Source organism: Ursus arctos, chromosome Y (genome assembly GCF_023065955.2).
Source record: "Ursus arctos isolate Adak ecotype North America chromosome Y, UrsArc2.0, whole genome shotgun sequence".
Classification (NCBI taxonomy): Eukaryota; Metazoa; Chordata; class Mammalia; order Carnivora; family Ursidae; genus Ursus; species Ursus arctos.
The window spans coordinates 8,117,591-8,144,451 of record NC_079874.1 but is presented as its reverse complement, the minus strand read 5'-3'; positions in this window follow the sequence as shown (position 1 = coordinate 8,144,451).

The following is a 26,861-nucleotide window of genomic DNA, read 5'->3' as shown; positions in this document are numbered from 1 at the left end:
TCAGTGCCCGGGTTCTCGGTCATGCCGTGTCGTGGAAAGGAGATGTAGTCCAGAAGAGGAGTGGTGGGCAGCAGGGCAAAGTTTATTCAGCAAGTGTACAGAGCTCCCCAAAGGGTTGCTGCGTTCCTGTTCAAGTTTAGGGGGTTTGGGGCGCCTGGGTGGCTAGACGCTTAAGCGTCTGCCTTCGGCTCAGGTCCTGCAGCCAGGCTCCTGGGATCGAGCCCCGCTTCGGGCTCCCTGCTCGACAGGAAGCCTGCCTCTCCCTCTCCCTGGGCTGTTTCCCTGCTTGTGCTCTCTCTCTCTCTCTCTCTGATAAATAAATAAATAAATAAATAAATAAATAAATAAATAAATAAATAAATAAGTTTAAATAAAATAAGTTTCAGGATCTTGGAAGCCATGGTAATGTACAAAACAAAAGTTTAGGGAGTTGGATAAGCTCTTTCCAACCTGGAGTGTGGGGCCCTGTGCAATCCCTGATAAGGTGTTGCAATCACGGCTTTGATCCTGCCCCTACCTATGGGGTTATTGTTCACGTGTGGAAGGGTCTTGTGGGCTGACACCTGGAGACTAACTGCCTCAGCTTGTGACAGGGACCAGTGATTCGTGCCTCTTGGTGGTGCTTACCTTGTGGGGTCTTCAGCGGAGAGAGGGCCTTGGGCAAACGCCTTAAGCCCATGTGGAAACAGGAATCTCAGCACCACAGTGGTCATGGGACAGACAGCACACCGCTGCGGGGACTGGGCCTTGCCAGTCCTGAGGAACCATACCACCCCTCCCGCACGCCTCCGCCTCTTTGTCGTCTGGGGGAGCCCAAACGAGGGCCCTAGGGAGTCAGGGCACTAGAGATGCCCGCAGAGCGTGGCTGTGTGAGCTTGTGTGTGCCAGGACAAGTGAGGGAGTGGAGTGTGTGGGGGGGTGGTGACTGAGGGTGCACCTGAGTGAGTGTGTGTGTCAGCTTGTGGGTGCGGCTGTTTGAGTGTGTGTGTGAGGACGCAGTGTCTGTGCACCACTGTGTGTGAGCGTGCGTGTGTGTGTGTCCCCCTGCAATTTCTCCTTTCTCCTGGGCCCTTGTGCCGGAACGAGAGGGTCATGTTTCCTACCCTCCCAGCTCCCTCTGTCCCCTCTCCCACAGTCCCTCCATACAGCCTGGCCCTCACTCCTTAACGTGGTTGCTGGTCCTCAGAGCCTGACTGTGTCAGCAGGAGGCTGTGTGCGTTCCTAGACCTGGGGAGAGCAGTGGCTCTGGGTTCGACAGAGTCATGGACCTTGAGTCCTCCCCCCATGGAATGTGCGGTGGGTGTGTCTGAGGCCATCCACCAGGGAGCATCCCTGGAGGCCACCATCGGCGTCCACCTAACCTGGCTACTGGACGTGTTTGTCCCTGGCTCGTTATTCCCTTTCCTTGAACTCCCTCATTTCCCCAGGGAAGAGATGAGCCCCGGTTGGCTGGCCTTTCGATCAGGTCTTCTCCCTGCCCAGCCCCACTGGGCCTGGGGGAACGGTACCTCTGCCCCCTGGGATGCAGTCCCAGACCATGCGTGTCCTAGCCCTGTGGGCAAGCCTACAGGACAGGCCGATCCACAGACTGGGGAAGCCCAGGCTCAGAAGGAAAACACCGACATGCAGCCGCTGTGTTCAGTCAGTCCCCTGGAGCCCCTTCCAGGAGGAAGAGTGCGTGTGCCAGAGCACACAGACACACAGACACACACACACACACACACACACAGACACACACACACACACACACACGGAAACACACTTGACGTTGTTTATTTACATTTCGATATTTCTCCAGGGCTCCCGGGGCCTCAACAGGCCGTGTTTCACCCCGGCACCTGTCTTCAGTTATTTCCTGCAGAGAGGAAGCGGGTTGACCCTTCGGCTCCTTCTGAAGTTTCCGGACTGCTTTCCATCAAGTGCGATGGTCCTCATCCTCACTTCAACATCATGAAGCTCCCTAGACGAGATGGCACACACACACACACGCACACGCACACGCACAAGCACGCACGCGGGGACACACGTGCACACGGACACAGGAGGACAGCAGTGGGTATCTTCACTGGGCCATACTTAAGGTTGCTTGAGGGTTTCAAGGTTCTCGTCGGGAATGGCGTTCATTCTCCCCTGGCCAAGCCCCTGCCCCCGACTGTGATCGCTTTATGTTTCCTCCAGCCACGTGTTACCGAGCCTGCTCCTTCATGACTGCCCGCGGGCCAGTGGGCTTGGCAAAGGAGATGCCTCCGGAATTTAAGGGGACAACTGTGGTGATCAACACAGAGAAGGGACGGGAAGGCGGGGTGCGGCTTTGCACCAGGACACCCAGACATTTGGGCCAAGGGTGCCTCTGGTCACCCTTGTAATGCGCTGCTCGCAGACCTGAGGCTGGGGTTCACGGGCCACAGAATGACAGTTGCCGCAAGTGCAGCCGCTGAGCCGGCTTTGCTTCTCCGGCTCTGCTCCATGACGCTGCGTGGCCTCGCCTGCCTCAAGCTTCCCCAGGCACAACCCGTTTGGCACTGCACCTCCCCACGTTCAATGTCAGGGTGACGTGCTTTGTCCCGGGGTCGCTGTCTCGGAGTGTTCCTGTGAACCTCAGTGTCTCCCTTTGTGTAGCCCAGGGCCCAGGGATCCCGACAGCACACGTCTCGGCGCCCACGCCCTGGGCTCCTCACCTGTCGTCCTCTCAGTTCCCTCTCCTGCTGCCTTCTTGCTCACATAATACTGCAGGGGATTGGGCCACAGGTTGTCCATGAGGATCTGGCAGGAGAAACGGGGGCAGGGCTCAGGTGTCCATCCCAAGCAGCTGGAGAAGCCAGCAAGGTCATTTACGCTGTATGTCACAGGGCCCCACCTCAGCTATCCTGCTAGCCCCGGCAAAGCTGTGGTCAGAGAACCAGTTGAAGAAGTTAAGGCTGCTGTTGTGGTGCCTGCGGCTGTGGGCCTCTCGTTCGAAATCCTGGTGCCACTGGATGGGAGGGGAATGAGATGGCCCGTACCCTGCAGGAAGACGAGTGTGTGACAGGGTGCTGGGTAATGAGTCGGGGAAGGCAACCCGCCCTCCTCCACCTGCCACCGCCCATCCAGACAGCGGCCTCTTACCAGCAGCGCTGACGACATACTCCTTCACAACCACTTCATTCCGGAAGTAGGAGTTCTTGCGAAAGAAGAGCAGGATGTGGCGGCACTCACGGGGAAACCGCAGTTCCTCCACCTGCCCGGCGGGAAAGTGGGGCAGAGGCGTGAAAGCTCTGTCCAGCAGACCTTGACCCTCCTGACTTTGGGGAGGACTCACTTTGGCCACCCTCTCCTCTCCTGTCCCCCACCCCGGCCTCAGTCTCCCGGGCCAGACCTTCAAATCCGTCAGGTAGCCAAGTATGCCTTCATCTTGCTCACTGATCATGGCTGACATCTGCGAGTGGTTCACAAACTGCTTTCGGTCAAGGATCTCCGAGGGCTGGAGATGAAAGAGCTACAGCAACAGAGCGAGTCTGGACAGCAACCGGGCACTGTCTCCCCTCTCCGCCGCGGGGTCCCACTGCCTCCGCCCCGGCTGCCTCAAGGACCACGGCGCCCCGTGGTGCTACATATCTCAGCAGGGACACAGGCAGCTGGCATCCTGAGAGACACCCCTCCCGCCCCACACCCCCTCCACAGCTCATCCTCGTGTGCTGATGGCTAGGCAGAACTAGCGCGTTTCCGGACAGCACACATTCCTGCCTCAGGCTGACCGGGTGGGCTCTCACCACCCCTTGCCTGCAGCATTCTACCCAGGGGAACCCGTGCTTGGTGTGAATGTGTTTTGGGTGAAGAGACCCTGCTGCTATTCCTGACTCTGACCCGAACCAGTGCTCCTAGATGCCCAGCGGAGTTTCAGTGCCTCGTGCGACACCCAGAGCACCCTGCGGCCCCCACGCCCAACCGGAACCAGGATTTCCAGGCTGTCTTGATCCCCACGGCATGAGCGTGTCCTCTGCAATGCTGCGGGGCGTGAGGGGGGTTCCCCCCCATGATGCATGTTGATAGTCAACAGCCCCCTCCCTCTCGTTCCTCATGCACTGGCCCAGATACATCGGAATCCCTCAGTGACAGCATGAAGGATACAGCCTTGGCCCAGAAGCCAGGGATGCCCCGGATAATGGCGCTTCGGTGTTCCAGGTGACGCTGCCGCCTCTGACATGACTTGAGCTTGAGCAGAGAGTAGGACCTGCTGGCTTGCTTATTCCCGGGCTCCAGCTCGGACTGCAGGGCCCCTAGAGCCTCGAGCGGGGACAGGGATGGACCCCGCCGTGCCTCTGGCTGTTCTTCCCCTTCCTGCTTCTCCTGCGCCTCTTCCTCCTTCTGGCCCTCCTCCCTGGCCTCCTCCTGCACAGCCACCTCCTCAGCCTCTTCAGCCTTCTCCCCTTCCTCAGGCTGCTCCCACTCCTCGGCCTCCTCTTCCTCAGCCACCTGCTCTTCACCATCTGCGTCCTCCTCCTTCTTAGCCTCCTCCTCCTTGGCCTCAGATGCTCCGTCCACAGAATCCTCCTCAGCCTTCTCCGCCTCCTCATGCTCTTTCTCCGTGGACTTCTCATTTCCCTCATCAGCTTCCTCCCCCACCTCCGTAACCTCTTGGAGGTATATCTCAGACTCTTCCGCAACAGCCCCCTCCTCAGTGTCCTCCTTCTCATCCTCAACAGCCTCCCCTTCCTCAGCCTCTTCAGGCCGTGCCACCACTTCAGCTTTCTCCTCTTCCACAGACTTGACTGTGTCCTGAGACTCCACCGCAACTTTGGCTTCCTGCTCAGCCTCCTTGTCCTCCTCCTCCTCTGATTCCTCTACAGTGTGCTCCCCTCCAACCTCCTCTACACCAGGGTCCAGCGCTACCATGACATCCACCACCAGCACCAACTCGTCCCCGGGGCCGGCCTGCTCTCTGCCCTGCTGGGCCTCAGCACCCACCACAGCCTCTGCGCCCATCCCGGCGGCACCTAGGGCCTGCAGCGGCCCTGCGTCCCCCCGGGCGCCTGCCTGGGCGCGGGGCCCCGACGCCTCACGGCCCCCCTCCAGGACCAAGGTGGTGCAGGACGGCGGGGCAGCCCGCCTTCCCCGGAGCCCGCCGCGCTCTCCATGTGGTCCTGGTCGTGAGCGAGCAGAGCCAGCAGCGGAGAGGAGCTGGAGGTGAGAGCACGTGGCTCCCGCAAACGGTCGGGCAGGTGGAGCTCCGGCGCCCCTGGTTGTCTGCGGGAGGCAGCGTCCTCCCAGAGGCCGTGGGCCGCTGAACGCATGCGCACAAGGGATAGCGGGCATGCTGTGACGCCCCAGGAGGACGCTGTATCACGTGTGCGGCCTTGGTGGGACTGAGTCCTGGGCTGGCCTTGGACGAGGGAGAACCCCGCGTCCAATCAGGTAACGGCTGGTGGGCGTGGTCACGCAGGGCCCCGCCCCTCGCGCTGCAGGCACCACTCAGGGAGCCAGCTGCGGCGCCCCCGCCTGCCGTCCCGCCGGGACACACCTCCACCTTCACCCCTCCCGCCGCTTCCTCCCGGGGGGCCCTCCGCCTGGTATTTGAAGCCAGGCAATGCCAGGCTGTCCCTCGCCTACCCGAATAGACTCCTCTAGGACTCAGGACACGGTACACACCCCCGAGAGCCCTGGACCAGTGTGTGTGGAAAGCGTCAGCCCATGCCCCGGAGAATCTAGGGCAATTCCAGGACACAGGTGCCCCGATGCTCTCTGCCAGGCCAGCGTGGGGGGAAAAGTGTGGCCACAGTTTGTTCCAGCCCATGTCCTTTGCTACTCAGGAGAAGAGTGACAAAGAGTGCTCTGTCCATCTGCGTGCCTGTGCTTTCTTCTTGCTCTCCTCTCCGTCTTCCTCTAAGTCTTTGGGTTCAGGTGCTCTTTCTCTGGCCCCTCACTGGCCACACGGTCTCTAGGGGAGAAGGACTTCAGGACAGAAGATGCATTCACCCCTCTGAGCAGCTCTTTTCCCTGGGCATAAAAGCCCTGTCCCCCTCTGTGACTGGCACCCAGTCAGGTGACCCTGGAAAAGGTCCCAAGCGGGGTCCCACAGCAGCACACTCACCCAACAACCACGCAAGCAGACACGCAGTGTGTTTGCCCTGGAGGACAGAGCAACTGACCCTTAGAGGAGCCACGAGCATAGAGCAAAGGGGACCCTGAAAGGATGTCTGGGTGAACCCTGTTAAGAGGGTGGCAGGTGATGCCGTCTGCTGGCCTGGAGCCACCTGTCTGTCTGCTGTTAGGGAGGTCAGGCGGCAAGGAGCTGAGGACGGCACCCAGGACACACGTAGCAGGAATGCACACGCCTTTCCCACTAGACACAGAATGTGTTGTGCTGCATTGTGCCAACACTGCGAATGCCATGGGAAGGGGTTCCCGGCTCGCCTGGCCTGCAGAAGAGAACGTACCCTTCCTAGCCTTGGCCCGTCCAGGCCACCCGGGTCAGACCGTGAGCGGAATATCAGGCCGGGCCACCACGGCCCCGCGGCGGGCTCGCAGTCGTGGTGAGAGGACACCCAGAGTGTGCTTGTAAGCCGGCACAGTAAGCTTTGGGCAGTTGCTTTGGTGCCAATGCAAGCCAGTCTCTCCAGGCATGACTGAAAAGTAGGGCCTTCTTCCACACCCACTTTGTCCTCGGTGCCGGCAAAGTGCCTCACGAGCCATGCCCCGGAGACGGCGTGGCAACGTAAGACTTACTCCCTGGCAGCTGATGCCTGCATCCAATCAACCCCACCTCATTCCACGGCAGACAGGTCTTCCACGTGGCCGAGGCAGCACGGCGCCTTGCTCTGGGGGCACAGGGCATGTGGCTACCGTCCAGCCTTTCCTCTCCCTTTTATAGCTGGGAGGTCCTTCCCGAAAGCCCAGAGGAAGCCCAGAAGGTTCCAGGGAAAACAGGCATGGTGGGCTGGCCCTTTCTGGGGACTTCTAGGGCCTAAGGCATGCTGGCCGGTCCCGTGGGACCAGTGGGGTCCATGGGTCTTCAGCTCCACCTTGCGGACATGAAGAATCCTAGGGACCAGACCATGGGAGCTGCCAGGTTGCCCTGCAGCTTAGGAGTCAAGGAGCCGGGAAGACGTGTATGAGGGAACAGCCTTTCCAGTGGCTCAAGGGAAGCTCCCTGTGCCCACGGCACTGCGGCTCTCCAGCGCACTACTCTGTTCCTGAGGAGTGTATCGGGCTTCAGATCCCCACCACTGCCGCACAGTGGTGCCACCTAGTGCTGTTCCGGACATGGGGCCATGGGCCCAGCAGGGCTTCCAGAGCCCGAAGGCCAGAACCCTCCTCTACCTACAGCTAGCTGCTCCGACAGGCAGGAAGGAACAGAGTTCCCCAAAGACGAGAGGCCAAGAGTCCAAACAGGCTGAGCTGTCAGCATAGCAGCCCAGGGGCCACTGGGTCGCTCACACAGAGACCATTGATAGGCAACAGGAAGACAGAGCTGGGGCCCACGTTGCGAGGTCCAGTTGTGGCAGAGCTAGTGGGGAACGTCACCTGGGGAAGTGCGTCCTCGGGGGCGTGCTGGTGGTGGGAGCCAGCTCAGGGGTAGTGAGAGGTGTTGATTTGGGAAGCGCCTGTCGACTCAGGAGCAGCAAGCTAGGTGCCCCTCGGTGAGGCAGAGAACACGGGCCCTGAGGGTCCACCTCCTCTCCTTTCCCTCTTCTCCACCTGGTCCACAGGAGGCAGAGATGACCGCCCCAACCGGGAGCTCATCGGACACCAGGACGGCCCTTCGGCCAGGAGGAGCGCTCCCCTCAGGACTCTTTCCTCTGCAGAAACGTACTGCCAGTGGGGACTTACTTACTCTTTGGGACCCTTGGCCGACAGCGCAAATCGGGGCACAAGTTCTTAGCCCCTCTGTAGCACATGCTGAAACCTCACGGTGTTTCCCACAGCTGGGACCAGCCGTGCCAGCAGCACAGATGGGAGGTCGCTTGACATACGCCTGCCAGCTCCCACCCCTCCCTGCTCCCCTTGGCCCCTCTGCGTGTGGCATCCGGGGGCAGACACACCCCTGAATACCCAAGGAATGCCCACGACGTCTGTGTGTCAGGAGGGATGTGGCTGCAGTCAGCCACTGGCCCCTTTCTCCTCAGTCAGCAGAGCTAGAAACCCCGCAGTCCCTCTCCATCATCGAACAGGGCCTACAACCACACTGGGACAGGTGTGTGCTCATGCAGACACTTGAACACGCAACACACACACACACACACACACACACACACATGCACGCCTGTGGGAGGGTGGTGCAGAGGGACAGGACGTGGGTTTGGAGGGACCGTGAGGGACCCTGAGGAACCGCCTCCTTAGTCCTCCAGGGACACGTGGTTTTGCGGTGATCCTGACTAGAGGAAGCATGCACGGGACGGCATCACAGCAATGCAGGGCACGCTTCCAGGAGAAAGGGTACAGGGAGAAGCTCTCCAAGCGGGGTGAACGGGGCGGTAGCAGAGCCACCGGGCCACGAGTGCCCCGCTCGGCACGCCCCTTCCCCTGCCCTGAAGAACACGGCTCCCATGTAGAGAGGTGTGCCCTTTCCCGTCCTCCTCCCTGACCTGCCGAGCAAGAGCGGTGGTCTCTCCACAACCAAGCCCTGCCCTGCCCTGCCCCCGTGCCTTACAGCCCCCGCACACACGGAATCCCACAGGCCAGGGCTGATCTCCTACTGGCCGTGTGCTGGGTCCCCCATACACATCCACACACAGACACATAGGGCTTCTGAACTTGTTTATGACTCGCCCGCCATCCCTGGCGATCTGGGTGCTGGACACTCTCTAGAGCTGGCCCTGAAGATCTGTTCCCCCACGTCTGTCCTGTGCGGGCAGAGCACCACGTAGACTCGTCCACCCGTCTCTCACAACGCTGGACGCCTCCTCCACTGCTTCTCGTTGGTCCAACTCTGATGCTCTGCGGTGTCCACGTCCGCACAGCTGCCGTGCCCGCGACACACACACACAAACACACGACACACGGACGCACAAGGGAGGTGTTCGTGACACTGCCTCATGCCGAGGATCGCTAAGGCGGCGGTGACCGAGGGCCCTGTCCTTGTGGGATCCCGCTTCCTCCTCCTCTAGGGCTTCACCACCCTCCTCCAGATGGCCTAGTACCATTGCCAAGAATGGCCGTGTGGCTCTGGGAGGCCACGGGGTGGTCCGTAACACGGAGGGACGTCGGAGCGTCTCGGGACAAGGGAGCCCCACTCGAAAACTTTGGCAGACTGTCCCCACCTGAAAAGCCAGCAGGAGAACTGAGGACCCGGCGGACGGCCATGGGTGAGTGTTCAGAGAAATGGGGTGGAGGAGCCTTGCTTCCCCCGAACGACCTGAGACTTTCTGGCTCCCACCTGGCTCACCGGATGAACTTGCCCCAGTGGACACCCTGCCCTGGGTGTGTGCCCTGAGTTCCCTCGCCAGGGTCCCTACTCTCCCTCCAGCCGCTCCCTGGGTGATCCGGGGCCCAGGGTCCTCTGAGCCTCAGTTTCCAAACTGAGTCCCAAACCCGACTGTGCCCTGGCACCTCCCACACATATTTCAGGACGCAGTGGCCCGGCTACTCACCGACAGGTCCTCCTGTCTGCTCAGTGTCGTCGGCTGCCTCCCTGCCTCAGGTAGTACCGCAAGGGATTGCGCCACAGGTCCTCGATGATGATCTGGTAGGGGAAACCGCCCAGGTGAGCACGGGGCCCGGGACCCCTTCCCAGGCTGCCCCCATTGCCATCACCAATGCTAATGAAGGCCTCAAGCGGCCCCACCTCGGCAATCTTGTTAGACCCTGGGCAGCTGGGGTCGCACAACCACTTGAAGAAGGTAAGGCTGGTGGAGTCGAGTCTTCGGCTGGGAGCTCCACGTTCTTCATCCCAGAACCACTGCACTGGAGTGGACCGAGTCGCCCTGTATCCTGCAGGAAGGGAAAATTCAGGGGAGGCTCTGCACTGCCTAGGACCCACACCCTGTCGCCCTCTCTCCCGCTCTCCTCTCAGCCTCTCTCCCTCCTGTGCCGGCTCTGGCTTCCACTTGTGTCCCTGCACACTCCCTGCTCCTCCCGAGTGCCCACCTGCCCCCGCCGGCCCGCCCCCGGCACCCTCGAAGCTCTAGCCCACTCCTACCGGCAATGCTAAGGTGATACTCCTTAAGGATCACTTTGTTCTGGAAGTAGGGGTTGTTCCCAAAGAAGAACATCAACCTGCTGTGGTCCTTGGGACGGCCCAGTTCCTCCACCTGCAACATAAAAGAAAGACGAGGGGAAGGGGACTTGTCCTCCACGGGTCCCGAGATGCTCCCTGCATCCTCCGCTGAACAATACTACCGGGCCCTCCCTTGCCCAAATTCCACTCCCAGTGGTCCTACCCCCGCCACCCACTCCCAGTGCTGACCTCCAAATCGGTCATGTAGCTGAGCACATCTTTGTCCTGGTCACCCGTCACGGCTGATATCTGGGGGTGATTCAGGATCTGCCTTGGGTCAAGGAGCCTCGCCTTCAGCGCTATGGAAGGAGAGCCAGGACCAACCCAGCCCTTCCCGGGGAGAGGAAGGGCCCCAAACAGGGCACGGGTAGAACCACCAGGCCCTGCTGCCCTCCCAAGCCACTCAGCTCCTGCTCTTTCATCACAGCTGCTCAATACCAGCAGGTGCCTTGGCTTCCAGTGCCTCCGAGAGGGTCTGCGCCCGGCAGGACAAGGTCAAGGGCCTGCCTGTTCTCCCTTCCACCGTCACCCTGGCCTGTGTGTTTGGCAGGCAGGCAGTGACTGCTTTGGGTGTCCAGATGTGGTCGGTCGCGCTCTCAGGGCCGTGTTTGCATATGTGTTGGCCTGCAGGCCTGTGTCCTGGAGGGGCCTTCTGCGCCCACAAAGGGGCCACTCATCTCCCTTAGCCTGGCTGCACACCCACAGGGCAAAGGGAGGGCCCGTTAGGTTCAGCGAGAGAGGGAGGGAAGGGGGTTGGGTGGCAACGGGGGGGGGGGGAAAGCAAAGGAGAGACAGAGACAGAGATACCCACACAGGAGGAAGGGACACAGAGGGAGGGCAGAGGGGAGCGAGGGAGAGGGTGGGACGCACATAGAGGGGAGAGACACGGAGGGAGCAAACGGGGGGTGGGGGGGCGCCTGGGCATGGGGCCGCAGCCTGGCTGTGTAGGGCCTGAGGAGACAGTTTGCAGCACCGCGTACAGCGTGTCTGGGTTTCTGATGTACGGGGAAGCCTGGCGGCCTGCTGAATGACTCTGGAAGCCGCATGAGGATGCAGCAGTGGGTGGGCACTGTACTCTTTGGAAAAGAACACAGGCTCTGAAGGACAGGGAAGGGGGTGGCCTGCCTCTCAATGGGCATACCCCACGCAGCCGGCAGGACGTTTCCTTCCAGGACCTGCTCCGAGCCAAGGGTGGAACTACACTAGACATGCAGGGTGTGGACATGTGCTCCATGACCCCTGGGAGAGTGTTGGGAGTGCTCCCTGCAGTCCCAGAGCATTTGCCCGCAGCTTCTGCTCAGACGTGGTCTCCACAAGCCTCAGCCCTTGCCTTCCCCCCACCTTCCAGGCCCACGCCCCTGTGCTGCGCCTTATAGGGACGGGGGACCCACTCCCACTGGGGGTGGAGAGGGGCCGGGGACCCTTTCCCCCAGCGCTCCTGCCCCTGGCAGAGCCTCTGCTGGTCCCTTCCTCCCAGTGGACCTCCACCGCAGACAAACCCAAGCCCAGCAGGAGAAAGGATACCGCCTGGGCCCAGAAGCCGGGGATGCGCTGGATGATGGCCCTTCTTCGAGCCAGGTGAGAACTCCGCTTCTGATTCATCCTGCGCTTGAGCCGCAAGTAGGCCCTGGTAGCTTGGGCATCCACAGAGCTGAGCGCGAACTGAACCATCTCCAGCGCGGCAAGTGGGGCGCCGGCTGTCTCGGGACCCAGCCCTGACTCCCCCTGCTGCAGCTGCTGCAGCTGCTCGTCCTTCTGTGCTTGCACCGCCTCCTGGTCTTCCTCGGCCACGACCTCCACCACCGCCATGATATCCTCCACCACCAGCACCAACTCGTCCCCGGGGCCGGCCTGCTCTCTGCCCTGGTGGGCCTCCGCACCCAGCACAGCCTCTGCGCCCATCCCCCCGGCACCTAGGGCCTGCAGCGGCCCCGCCTCACCCCAGGCGCCTGCCTGGGCGCAGGGCTCCGGCGCCTCACGGCCCCCCTCCAGGAACAAGGTGCTCCAGGATGGCAGGGCAGCCCCGCCTTGCCCGGAGCCCGCCGCGCTCTCCATGTGGTGCTGGTGCTGAGGGAGCAGAGCCCGCAGCGGAGCGAAGGAGCTGGAGGAGCCAGCACCTGGCTCCCGCACGCGGCCGGCAGGTGGAGCTCTGGCGCCCCCAACTGGAGGCGGGAAGCAGAGGCCTCCAAGAGGCCGGAGGCTGGTGAAGGCATGCGCAGAAGAGCTAGGGACCAGATGGCCACGGGGCGACGGTGACGCGACGCCACGCATGCGGCCTTTGTGACACGGAGCCCTGAGTCACGCCCAGGCCGCTGGGCACGGAGCGTACTGAGGATGACAGGGCGGAGCGTGTGCCCGCCCAGACCCCCGCCCCTCGGCCCCCGAAGGCACCAGCCAGGGAGCCGGCCTGTGTGCCTCCTCCTCCGGGGTGGCCTCCGCATCTGGAACCTGGTCTATTCCCGGCTATCACCTGCCAGGCCATGAGCCGGAGGTCCCTCCTATCACACAGCCCGTGTTGCCTTTCCCGGCCGTCCAGGGGGACCAGGCTGCTGGCACTGGGGAATTCCAATGCAACGGCTCAAGAGGGTGACCCCCTGACCCCCGGAAGCCTCACCCGGCCCTTTCTTAGTGACCCTGAAGGAAAGCCCTGGAGCCATTACCTGGTGCTCCAACCACCGCCAGATCGCTGTGCCCATGGCCTTCCCGCATTTACCCGAACGGTGGCGAAGGGTGTCAGGGGGCCGCCCACCAGGATCCAGGATGCAGGGGCTGCCTCCCTCACCCCCTCCGCGCCCGGACTCTCCTCAAAAGAGAGGAAACACACACACATAACTGGCCTCAAATTAGCAAAGAACCAAGGTCCCTGGCCACCCCACGGTGCCTACAGAGCTACTAACACAGCCCCAGGGAGGTCCGGGATTCGGACTCGGTGGCATGCCAATGGGCAGGCCATGTAGCCTACACAGTGACTCGGGGTAGTCTTTCGTCAAAGCCGCTGGCAGGACTTGCTCCCGCTGTACTTTCCTCTGCCACACCCTTCTCTGTCTGGCTCTCTTCCCATCTTTGCTTTCTCCTTCCTTGGGGGACTCTCGTGTCCTCCTTCCCTCCTGCTCTAACTGCCAAGGATGTCAGAGCTCCAGCAGAATGGCCCACGGAGCCTGCTTTTATCCACCTTCCTGAGGAGCTGAGGCTGCTGGGCAGCTCCACTGCCTTTGGTCCCCCCACTGGCTGCATGTTCCTGCTGTGTCTGTCACCGAGTGGACCACCTGCCTGCGAGGGGATATGGCAGCGAGCATTGGCAGCACACGTGCCCTTTCTCCGGTACTCACCAGGTCCTTCGGGACAGTCCCACGCCTCATGGCGGTCCCCACCTTGGGTGAACATTGAGGTGCCCGAGGGATACCGCCTTGAGTGCCAGGAAGGCCGCGTGGGTGATGCCAAGGCCGCGAGGGTTAGTGTTGCATTGTGGGAGGGCCTCATTTAAAAGGAATGGGTCTGGGCGCCTGGAGGATTTCAACCGGAAAGGGGCAGGAGGGTCCCCCTTGGGGTAAAGTGCAGGGCTTTTGGCGGTAGCACGTTTCAGTGTTTCAAAATCTGCTTGTTGACGCAAACGAGGAAGGGAGCAAAACCAAAGGCCATATGGCGGGAGAAGCAAAATTTTCTAACACCGTCCCTGAGACAGCCCAGACGTTGGAGTTACCACTACAGTCCTAAGTACACTAGCTCTTGTCATGTTGCTCCAGCCCCTGAAGGAAGCTCCTGAGGCAACACTGCACCAGAAGCAGCACAGCCATGGAAATGGAGAAGGCTGGGGGCTCCAGGTGATGGGAGACGGGGAAGAGAGCAAGAGGGGGAAGAGAGGGAGAGTAGGACTGAGGAGGGAGGAAAAGGGAGGGAGGGGAAGGAAGAGAGAGGAGGGAGAGAGGAGGGAGAGGGACACAGAAGGGAGAGGGGGAGGAGAGGGAGAGGGTGAAGAGAGGGAAAGGAGGGGAGAAGTAGAGGAGGAGGGAGGGGGAAGAAGAGAGAGGAGGGAGAGAGGAGGGAGAGGGACACAGAAGGGTGAGGGAGAGAGGAGGGAGAGGGAGAGGAGGGATGGAGAGGAGAAGCGAGGGAAAGGGAGAGGGAGAGAGGAGGGAGAGACTCTGCAGGGAGAGAGGAAGGGAGAGAGGGAGAGGGAGGGAGAGGGGTCAGCTCATGCTGACCACCAGCAGGCACAAATTGGGAATGCCAGGAAGAGGTGGGAGAGAGGAAGAGGCAGCCAGTGCATGAGGACCTAAGGTGATAAAGCTTTGCCACTTTGCGGACAATGCTGACTCTGCACATCCAAGGAGCCCAATGCAGTCCTAGGGGAAGGAAGGATCCAAAGGGATGCCCAGGCCAATGGGCTCTTGTGTTTGGTGCAAAGGCAAGGACAGGCCTCTCGGCAGCCCACAGAGGCGGGACTGACCCATCACACCCCGGGGTTCCTCAGTGGGAGGAAGAGCCAGCTTCCCCTTAGGATGGACGGTGGCCAGAAGGCAGTGGGTGATAACCTTCAACACGTTCAGGGAAAAAGAGTGTAACGTAAAGGTTATGGTCGCCAAGGACGCCCGAGAAAATATGCACCAGGCATCAGGAGAAGGAGTGAGAGGATGAGCCTAGGGTGGTAGGGAGAGGGCCGTGGGGTGGCGGTGGGGGTGTGTGGCTCTAAGATAAGCAGAGTCCTACCCGCTGAAAGGAAGCCGGTCACTAGACCCTTAAGTCAAAGGGCTAGCCTGAGATACAAGGCATCCCCGTAAAGTACTCGCAGAGGAAACAGGAGAGCAGGATTTGCCTATGGAACCACGCTGCGTTGCCTGTGTGGCCTGAAGGACAAGTGCATCCAAGCAGGGGCACGTGTAGGATCGTCGGCTCAGCATGCACAGAGCTGGGTCTTGTAAGCTGTGGGAACGTGAAGTGGAGTCACGACACCCAGCCGGGAGCAGGCCCCTCGCCCACTACGTCAACCAAGTCCACGTATGGGCAAACCTGGGTTCCCCCAGGCTGGGGTGTTCCCTGCAACTGTGAGTGGGGAGGGCCCCCAAGAAGGGGCGTTCAGCGTAGAATCGGTAAAGCACTGTCTACCGTAGAGGAAGCCAGCCCCTTCCCAGGAGGAAGCCTATGGGTGGGAGCACCCATGTGTAGGAAGCTAACAGAGCCAGAGGCGGGCAAGCAACCCCAGGGTAGAGCAGTGGTGACGGGGTGAACGGGGTCGGGGTGTGAACACTGAGTTCTGCCAGGCGCAGGAGTTCTACCGACCCAAGGTGCCCCGGGCCGGCAGGTGGCAATATTGGCTGCGTCCCTAGCGTTGGGATCAGCCAAGCGTTTGCAGAGGAATTTCAGAACGAAGGGGCAGGAAGGACCTCTTGGAGGTCCCCGCATGTCCCTGACGGTGCCTTGGGTACCTCGCTCACGCACAAGGTCTCGGAGGCCTAGCGCAGTTCGATCCAGTGGTGCCAGAGATGTCCGCCTGTCTCCCAGACACACGAAGCGGACAGCAAAGGAGGACGTAACGCAGGAATTGAGGATGGAAAGGGGCATGGGTTACACAGAAACCAAGTACCACAGTGGCGGACGTCAGTCGGTCCTGCTCAGGAGCAGGCTACGGGGCAACACAGCAAGATGGGGAGGGCAGCAGGACGTTCTGCCTTTGAAAACCTGCCCACATCAACGCACTGTGCAAGAGACTGAGGCCACAAAGTAGTTGAAAGCGGGAAAAGGGAGAACGATGAGTGACCTTCGGCCCTAAGCAGGGCGGCTGAGGACCCTTTGGTGAGCCCCTCGCTGCCCGGCAGGAGGAGCTTGGCCCTTCCTCTGTTTCCAAGGAGGCGTCACTGCGCCACCCTACGGTACAGGAAGTGAAGGACTTCTCAAGACTCACCAAAGATTCCTAACGCGCCCCCGTCGGAGGAGGAGAGGATTCTGCCCCCAAAATGGATGAAACGGGGTCCAATTCACAGGTGGACAGACTCAGAGACAGGAACCCTTACGCCAACACATTGGCAGGCCAACGGCCCGGCAGCTGTAGCCAAGCAGAGACTCGCAAAGCCCAAAGCACTCCTAGAGGCACAGCTGTGCCTATCTGGGCTCAGCACGGATGCGAGATGGGAGACCTGACGGCACAGGCACAGCCGGGCCAAGACACGCCAAGGCATGTTCGGGAAGACAGACTAACACGGGCAAAGAGGGACGCTTTACACAGACAAGAACACGAAGATCCAGAAGGGCCAGGGACACACACGTGGTTCAGAGTCATGGAGCCAGAACGCTAGTGAACTCCTGATGTGGTCCTCTCCGATGAGACAGCAGTCTGGGATCCAGGACTGTGGGTCCCTGTGTGCCCGGGTTCTCGGTCATGCCGTGTCGTGGAAAGGAGATGTAGTCCAGAAGAGGAGTGGTGGGCAGCAGGGCAAAGTTTATTCAGCAAGTGTACAGAGCTCCCCAAAGGGTTGCTGCGTTCCTGTTCAAGTTTAGGGGGTTTGGGGCGCCTGGGTGGCTAGACGCTTAAGCGTCTGCCTTCGGCTCAGGTCCTGCAGCCAGGCTCCTGGGATCGAGCCCCGCTTCGGGCTCCCTGCTCGACGGGAAGCCTGCCTCTCCCTCTCCCTGGGCTGTTTCCCTGCTTGTGCTCTCTCTCTCTCTCTCTGATAAATAAATAAATAAATAAATAAATAAATAAATAAATAAATAAGTTTAAATAAAATAAGTTTCAGGATCTTGGAAGCCATGGTAATGTACAAAACAAAAGTTTAGGGAGTTGGATAAGCTCTTTCCAACCTGGAGTGTGGGGCCCTGTGCAATCCCTGATAAGGTGTTGCAATCACGGCTTTGATCCTGCCCCTACCTATGGGGTTATTGTTCACGTGTGGAAGGGTCTTGTGGGCTGACACCTGGAGACTAACTGCCTCAGCTTGTGACAGGGACCAGTGATTCGTGCCTCTTGGTGGTGCTTACCTTGTGGGGTCTTCAGCGGAGAGAGGGCCTTGGGCAAACGCCTTAAGCCCATGTGGAAACAGGAATCTCAGCACCACAGTGGTCATGGGACAGACAGCACACCGCTGCGGGGACTGGGCCTTGCCAGTCCTGAGGAACCATACCACCCCTCCCGCACGCCTCCGCCTCTTTGTCGTCTGGGGGAGCCCAAACGAGGGCCCTAGGGAGTCAGGGCACTAGAGATGCCGGCAGAGCGTGGCTGTGTGAGCTTGTGTGTGCCAGGACAAGTGAGGGAGTGGAGTGTGTGGGGGGGTGGTGACTGAGGGTGCACCTGAGTGAGTGTGTGTGTCAGCTTGTGGGTGCGGCTGTTTGAGTGTGTGTGTGAGGACGCAGTGTCTGTGCACCACTGTGTGTGAGCGTGCGTGTGTGTGTGTCCCCCTGCAATTTCTCCTTTCTCCTGGGCCCTTGTGCCAGAACGAGAGGGTCATGTTTCCTACCCTCCCAGCTCCCTCTGTCCCCTCTCCCACAGTCCCTCCATACAGCCTGGCCCTCACTCCTTAACGTGGTTGCTGGTCCTCAGAGCCTGACTGTGTCAGCAGGAGGCTGTGTGCGTTCCTAGACCTGGGGAGAGCAGTGGCACTGGGTTCGACAGAGTCATGGACCTTGAGTCCTCCCCCCATGGAATGTGCGGTGGGTGTGTCTGAGGCCATCCACCAGGGAGCATCCCTGGAGGCCACCATCGGCGTCCACCTAACCTGGCTACTGGACGTGTTTGTCCCTGGCTCGTTATTCCCTTTCCTTGAACTCCCTCATTTCCCCAGGGAAGAGATGAGCCCCGGTTGGCTGGCCTTTCGATCAGGTCTTCTCCCTGCCCGGCCCCACTGGGCCTGGGGGAACGGTACCTCTGCCCCCTGGGATGCAGTCCCAGACCATGCGTGTCCTAGCCCTGTGGGCAAGCCTACAGGACAGGCCGATCCACAGACTGGGGAAGCCCAGGCGCAGAAGGAAAACACCGACATGCAGCCGCTGTGTTCAGTCAGTCCCCTGGAGCCCCTTCCAGGAGGAAGAGTGCGTGTGCCAGAGCACACAGACACACACACACACACACACACACACACACACACACACACACGGAAACACACTTGACGTTGTTTATTTACATTTCGATATTTCTCCAGGGCTCCCGGGGCCTCAACAGGCCGTGTTTCACCCCGGCACCTGTCTTCAGTTATTTCCTGCAGAGAGGAAGCGGGTTGACCCTTCGGCTCCTTCTGAAGTTTCCGGACTGCTTTCCGTCAAGTGCGATGGTCCTCATCCTCACTTCAACATCATGAAGCTCCCTAGACGAGATGGCACACACACACACACGCACACGCACATGCACAAGCACGCACGCGGGGACACACGTGCACACGGACACAGGAGGACAGCAGTGGGTATCTTCACTGGGCCATACTTAAGGTTGCTTGAGGGTTTCAAGGTTCTCGTCGGGAATGGCGTTCATTCTCCCCTGGCCAAGCCCCTGCCCCCGACTGTGATCGCTTTATGTTTCCTCCAGCCACGTGTTACCGAGCCTGCTCCTTCATGACTGCCCGCGGGCCAGTGGGCTTGGCAAAGGAGATGCCTCCGGAATTTAAGGGGACAACTGTGGTGATCAACACAGAGAAGGGACGGGAAGGCGGGGTGCGGCTTTGCACCAGGACACCCAGACATTTGGGCCAAGGGTGCCTCTGGTCACCCTTGTAATGCGCTGCTCGCAGACCTGAGGCTGGGGTTCACGGGCCACAGAATGACAGTTGCCGCAAGTGCAGCCGCTGAGCCGGCTTTGCTTCTCCGGCTCTGCTCCATGACGCTGCGTGGCCTCGCCTGCCTCAAGCTTCCCCAGGCACAACCCGTTTGGCACTGCACCTCCCCACGTTCCATGTCAGGGTGACGTGCTTTGTCCCGGGGTCGCTGTCTCGGAGTGTTCCTGTGAACCTCAGTGTCTCCCTTTGTGTAGCCCAGGGCCCAGGGATCCCGACAGCACACGTCTCGGCGCCCACGCCCTGGGCTCCTCACCTGTCGTCCTCTCAGTTCCCTCTCCTGCTGCCTTCTTGCTCACATAATACTGCAGGGGATTGGGCCACAGGTCGTCCATGAGGATCTGGCAGGAGAAACGGGGGCAGGGCTCAGGTGTCCATCCCAAGCAGCTGGAGAAGCCAGCAAGGTCATTTACGCTGTTTGTCACAGGGCCCCACCTCAGCTATCCTGCTAGCCCCGGCAAAGCTGTGGTCAGAGAACCAGTTGAAGAAGTTAAGGCTGCTGTTGTGGTGCCAGCGGCTGTGGGCCTCTCGTTCGAAATCCTGGTGCCACTGGATGGGAGGGGAATGAGATGGCCCGTACCCTGCAGGAAGACGAGTGTGTGAGAGGGTGCTGGGTAATGAGTCGGGGAAGGCAACCCGCCCTCCTCCACCTGCCACCGCCCATCCAGACAGCGGCCTCTTACCAGCAGCGCTGACGACATACTCCTTCACAACCACTTCATTCCGGAAGTAGGAGTTCTTGCGAAAGAAGAGCAGGATGTGGCGGCACTCACGGGGAAACCGCAGTTCCTCCACCTGCCCGGCGGGAAAGTGGGGCAGAGGCGTGAAAGCTCTGTCCAGCAGACCTTGACCCTCCTGACTTTGGGGAGGACTCACTTTGGCCACCCTCTCCTCTCCTGTCCCCCACCCCGGCCTCAGTCTCCCGGGCCAGACCTTCAAATCCGTCAGGTAGCCAAGTATGCCTTCATCTTGCTCACTGATCATGGCTGACATCTGCGAGTGGTTCACAAACTGCTTTCGGTCAAGGATCTCCGAGGGCTGGAGATGAAAGAGCTACAGCAACAGAGCGAGTCTGGACAGCAACCGGGCACTGTCTCCCCTCTCCGCCGCGGGGTCCCACTGCCTCCGCCCCGGCTGCCTCAAGGACCACGGCGCCCCGTGGTGCTACATATCTCAGCAGGGACACAGGCAGCTGGCATCCTGAGAGACACCCCTCCCGCCCCACACCCCCTCCACAGCTCATCCTCGTGTGCTGATGGCTAGGCAGAACTAGCGCGTTTCCGGACAGCACACATTCCTGCCTCAGGCTGACCGGGTGGGCTCTCACCACCCCTTGCCTGCAGCATTCTACCCAGGGGAACCCGTGCTTGGTGTGAATGTGTTTTGGGTGAAGAGACCCTGCTGCTATTCCTGACTCTGACCCGAACCAGTGCTCCTAGATGCCCAGCGGAGTTTCAGTGCCTCGTGCGACACCCAGAGCACCCTGCGGCCCCCACGCCCAACCGGAACCAGGATTTCCAGGCTGTCTTGATCCCCACGGCATGAGCGTGTCCTCTGCAATGCTGCGGGGCGTGAGGGGGGTTCCCCCCCATGATGCATGTTGATAGTCAACAGCCCCCTCCCTCTCGTTCCTCACGCACTGGCCCAGATACATCGGAATCCCTCAGTGACAGCATGAAGGATACAGCCTTGGCCCAGAAGCCAGGGATGCCCCGGATAATGGCGCTTCGGTGTTCCAGGTGACGCTGCCGCCTCTGACATGACTTGAGCTTGAGCAGAGAGTAGGACCTGCTGGCTTGCTTATTCCCGGGCTCCAGCTCGGACTGCAGGGCCCCTAGAGCCTCGAGCGGGGACAGGGATGGACCCCGCCGTGCCTCTGGCTGTTCTTCCCCTTCCTGCTTCTCCTGCGCCTCTTCCTCCTTCTGGCCCTCCTCCCTGGCCTCCTCCTGCACAGCCACCTCCTCAGCCTCTTCAGCCTTCTCCCCTTCCTCAGGCTGCTCCCACTCCTCGGCCTCCTCTTCCTCAGCCACCTGCTCTTCACCATCTGCGTCCTCCTCCTTCTTAGCCTCCTCCTCCTTGGCCTCAGATGCTCCGTCCACAGAATCCTCCTCAGCCTTCTCCGCCTCCTCATGCTCTTTCTCCGTGGACTTCTCATTTCCCTCATCAGCTTCCTCCCCCACCTCCGTAACCTCTTGGAGGTATATCTCAGACTCTTCCGCAACAGCCCCCTCCTCAGTGTCCTCCTTCTCATCCTCAACAGCCTCCCCTTCCTCAGCCTCTTCAGGCCGTGCCACCACTTCAGCTTTCTCCTCTTCCTCAGACTTGACTGTGTCCTGAGACTCCACCGCAACTTTGGCTTCCTGCTCAGCCTCCTTGTCCTCCTCCTCCTCTGATTCCTCTACAGTGTGCTCCCCTCCAACCTCCTCTACACCAGGGTCCAGCGCTACCATGACATCCACCACCAGCACCAACTCGTCCCCGGGGCCGGCCTGCTCTCTGCCCTGCTGGGCCTCAGCACCCACCACAGCCTCTGCGCCCATCCCGGCGGCACCTAGGGCCTGCAGCGGCCCTGCGTCCCCCCGGGCGCCTGCCTGGGCGCGGGGCCCCGACGCCTCACGGCCCCCCTCCAGGACCAAGGTGGTGCAGGACGGCGGGGCAGCCCCGCCTTCCCCGGAGCCCGCCGCGCTCTCCATGTGGTCCTGGTCGTGAGCGAGCAGAGCCAGCAGCGGAGAGGAGCTGGAGGTGAGAGCACGTGGCTCCCGCAAAGGGTCGGGCAGGTGGAGCTCCGGCGCCCCTGGTTGTCTGCGGGAGGCAGCGTCCTCCCAGAGGCCGTGGGCCGCTGAACGCATGCGCACAAGGGATAGCGGGCATGCTGTGACGCCCCAGGAGGACGCTGTATCACGTGTGCGGCCTTGGTGGGACTGAGTCCTGGGCTGGCCTTGGACGAGGGAGAACCCCGCGTCCAATCAGGTAACGGCTGGTGGGCGTGGTCACGCAGGGCCCCGCCCCTCGCGCTGCAGGCACCACTCAGGGAGCCAGCTGCGGCGCCCCCGCCTGCCGTCCCGCCGGGACACACCTCCACCTTCACCCCTCCCGCCGCTTCCTCCCGGGGGGCCCTCCGCCTGGTATTTGAAGCCAGGCAATGCCAGGCTGTCCCTCGCCTACCCGAATAGACTCCTCTAGGACTCAGGACACGGTACACACCCCCGAGAGCCCTGGACCAGTGTGTGTGGAAAGCGTCAGCCCATGCCCCGGAGAATCTAGGGCAATTCCAGGACACAGGTGCCCCGATGCTCTCTGCCAGGCCAGCGTGGGGGGAAAAGTGTGGCCACAGTTTGTTCCAGCCCATGTCCTTTGCTACTCAGGAGAAGAGTGACAAAGAGTGCTCTGTCCATCTGCGTGCCTGTGCTTTCTTCTTGCTCTCCTCTCCGTCTTCCTCTAAGTCTTTGGGTTCAGGTGCTCTTTCTCTGGCCCCTCACTGGCCACACGGTCTCTAGGGGAGAAGGACTTCAGGACAGAAGATGCATTCACCCCTCTGAGCAGCTCTTTTCCCTGGGCATAAAAGCCCTGTCCCCCTCTGTGACTGGCACCCAGTCAGGTGACCCTGGAAAAGGTCCCAAGCGGGGTCCCACAGCAGCACACTCACCCAACAACCACGCAAGCAGACACGCAGTGTGTTTGCCCTGGAGGACAGAGCAACTGACCCTTAGAGGAGCCACGAGCATAGAGCAAAGGGGACCCTGAAAGGATGTCTGGGTGAACCCTGTTAAGAGGGTGGCAGGTGATGCCGTCTGCTGGCCTGGAGCCACCTGTCTGTCTGCTGTTAGGGAGGTCAGGCGGCAAGGAGCTGAGGACGGCACCCAGGACACACGTAGCAGGAATGCACACGCCTTTCCCACTAGACACAGAATGTGTTGTGCTGCATTGTGCCAACACTGCGAATGCCATGGGAAGGGGTTCCCGGCTCGCCTGGCCTGCAGAAGAGAACGTACCCTTCCTAGCCTTGGCCCGTCCAGGCCACCCGGGTCAGACCGTGAGCGGAATATCAGGCCGGGCCACCACGGCCCCGCGGCGGGCTCGCAGTCGTGGTGAGAGGACACCCAGAGTGTGCTTGTAAGCCGGCACAGTAAGCTTTGGGCAGTTGCTTTGGTGCCAATGCAAGCCAGTCTCTCCAGGCATGACTGAAAAGTAGGGCCTTCTTCCACACCCACTTTGTCCTCGGTGCCGGCAAAGTGCCTCACGAGCCATGCCCCGGAGACGGCGTGGCAACGTAAGACTTACTCCCTGGCAGCTGATGCCTGCATCCAATCAACCCCACCTCATTCCACGGCAGACAGGTCTTCCACGTGGCCGAGGCAGCACGGCGCCTTGCTCTGGGGGCACAGGGCATGTGGCTACCGTCCAGCCTTTCCTCTCCCTTTTATAGCTGGGAGGTCCTTCCCGAAAGGCCAGAGGAAGCCCAGAAGGTTCCAGGGAAAACAGGCATGGTGGGCTGGCCCTTTCTGGGGACTTCTAGGGCCTAAGGCATGCTGGCCGGTCCCGTGGGACCAGTGGGGTCCATGGGTCTTCAGCTCCACCTTGCGGACATGAAGAATCCTAGGGACCAGACCATGGGAGCTGCCAGGTTGCCCTGCAGCTTAGGAGTCAAGGAGCCGGGAAGACGTGTATGAGGGAACAGCCTTTCCAGTGGCTCAAGGGAAGCTCCCTGTGCCCACGGCACTGCGGCTCTCCAGCGCACTACTCTGTTCCTGAGGAGTGTATCGGGCTTCAGATCCCCACCACTGCCGCACAGTGGTGCCACCTAGTGCTGTTCCGGACATGGGGCCATGGGCCCAGCAGGGCTTCCAGAGCCCGAAGGCCAGAACCCTCCTCTACCTACAGCTAGCTGCTCCGACAGGCAGGAAGGAACAGAGTTCCCCAAAGACGAGAGGCCAAGAGTCCAAACAGGCTGAGCTGTCAGCATAGCAGCCCAGGGGCCACTGGGTCGCTCACACAGAGACCATTGATAGGCAACAGGAAGACAGAGCTGGAGCCCACGTTGCGAGGTCCAGTTGTGGCAGAGCTAGTGGGGAACGTCACCTGGGGAAGTGCGTCCTCGGGGGCGTGCTGGTGGTGGGAGCCAGCTCAGGGGTAGTGAGAGGTGTTGATTTGGGAAGCGCCTGTCGACTCAGGAGCAGCAAGCTAGGTGCCCCTCGGTGAGGCAGAGAACACGGGCCCTGAGGGTCCACCTCCTCTCCTTTCCCTCTTCTCCACCTGGTCCACAGGAGGCAGAGATGACCGCCCCAACCGGGAGCTCATCGGACACCAGGACGGCCCTTCGGCCAGGAGGAGCGCTCCCCTCAGGACTCTTTCCTCTGCAGAAACGTACTGCCAGTGGGGACTTACTTACTCTTTGGGACCCTTGGCCGACAGCGCAAATCGGGGCACAAGTTCTTAGCCCCTCTGTAGCACATGCTGAAACCTCACGGTGTTTCCCACAGCTGGGACCAGCCGTGCCAGCAGCACAGATGGGAGGTCGCTTGACATACGCCTGCCAGCTCCCACCCCTCCCTGCTCCCCTTGGCCCCTCTGCGTGTGGCATCCGGGGGCAGACACACCCCTGAATACCCAAGGAATGCCCACGACGTCTGTGTGTCAGGAGGGATGTGGCTGCAGTCAGCCACTGGCCCCTTTCTCCTCAGTCAGCAGAGCTAGAAACCCCGCAGTCCCTCTCCATCATCGAACAGGGCCTACAACCACACTGGGACAGGTGTGTGCTCATGCAGACACTTGAACACGCAACACACACACACACACACACACACACACACATGCACGCCTGTGGGAGGGTGGTGCAGAGGGACAGGACGTGGGTTTGGAGGGACCGTGAGGGACCCTGAGGAACCGCCTCCTTAGTCCTCCAGGGACACGTGGTTTTGCGGTGATCCTGACTAGAGGAAGCATGCACGGGACGGCATCACAGCAATGCAGGGCACGCTTCCAGGAGAAAGGGTACAGGGAGAAGCTCTCCAAGCGGGGTGAACGGGGCGGTAGCAGAGCCACCGGGCCACGAGTGCCCCGCTCGGCACGCCCCTTCCCCTGCCCTGAAGAACACGGCTCCCATGTAGAGAGGTGTGCCCTTTCCCGTCCTCCTCCCTGACCTGCCGAGCAAGAGCGGTGGTCTCTCCACAACCAAGCCCTGCCCTGCCCTGCCCCCGTGCCTTACAGCCCCCGCACACACGGAATCCCACAGGCCAGGGCTGATCTCCTACTGGCCGTGTGCTGGGTCCCCCATACACATCCACACACAGACACATAGGGCTTCTGAACTTGTTTATGACTCGCCCGCCATCCCTGGCGATCTGGGTGCTGGACACTCTCTAGAGCTGGCCCTGAAGATCTGTTCCCCCACGTCTGTCCTGTGCGGGCAGAGCACCACGTAGACTCGTCCACCCGTCTCTCACAACGCTGGACGCCTCCTCCACTGCTTCTCGTTGGTCCAACTCTGATGCTCTGCGGTGTCCACGTCCGCACAGCTGCCGTGCCCGCGACACACACACACAAACACACGACACACGGACGCACAAGGGAGGTGTTCGTGACACTGCCTCATGCCGAGGATTGCTAAGGCGGCGGTGACCGAGGGCCCTGTCCTTGTGGGATCCCGCTTCCTCCTCCTCTAGGGCTTCACCACCCTCCTCCAGATGGCCTAGTACCATTGCCAAGAATGGCCGTGTGGCTCTGGGAGGCCACGGGGTGGTCCGTAACACGGAGGGACGTCGGAGCGTCTCGGGACAAGGGAGCCCCACTCGAAAACTTTGGCAGACTGTCCCCACCTGAAAAGCCAGCAGGAGAACTGAGGACCCGGCGGACGGCCATGGGTGAGTGTTCAGAGAAATGGGGTGGAGGAGCCTTGCTTCCCCCGAACGACCTGAGACTTTCTGGCTCCCACCTGGCTCACCGGATGAACTTGCCCCAGTGGACACCCTGCCCTGGGTGTGTGCCCTGAGTTCCCTCGCCAGGGTCCCTACTCTCCCTCCAGCCGCTCCCTGGGTGATCCGGGGCCCAGGGTCCTCTGAGCCTCAGTTTCCAAACTGAGTCCCAAACCCGACTGTGCCCTGGCACCTCCCACACATATTTCAGGACGCAGTGGCCCGGCTACTCACCGACAGGTCCTCCTGTCTGCTCAGTGTCGTCGGCTGCCTCCCTGCCTCAGGTAGTACCGCAAGGGATTGCGCCACAGGTCCTCGATGATGATCTGGTAGGGGAAACCGCCCAGGTGAGCACGGGGCCCGGGACCCCTTCCCAGGCTGCCCCCATTGCCATCACCAATGCTAATGAAGGCCTCAAGCGGCCCCACCTCGGCAATCTTGTTAGACCCTGGGCAGCTGGGGTCGCACAACCACTTGAAGAAGGTAAGGCTGGTGGAGTCGAGTCTTCGGCTGGGAGCTCCACGTTCTTCATCCCAGAACCACTGCACTGGAGTGGACCGAGTCGCCCTGTATCCTGCAGGAAGGGAAAATTCAGGGGAGGCTCTGCACTGCCTAGGACCCACACCCTGTCGCCCTCTCTCCCGCTCTCCTCTCAGCCTCTCTCCCTCCTGTGCCGGCTCTGGCTTCCACTTGTGTCCCTGCACACTCCCTGCTCCTCCCGAGTGCCCACCTGCCCCCGCCGGCCCGCCCCCGGCACCCTCGAAGCTCTAGCCCACTCCTACCGGCAATGCTAAGGTGATACTCCTTAAGGATCACTTTGTTCTGGAAGTAGGGGTTGTTCCCAAAGAAGAACATCAACCTGCTGTGGTCCTTGGGACGGCCCAGTTCCTCCACCTGCAACATAAAAGAAAGACGAGGGGAAGGGGACTTGTCCTCCACGGGTCCCGAGATGCTCCCTGCATCCTCCGCTGAACAATACTACCGGGCCCTCCCTTGCCCAAATTCCAC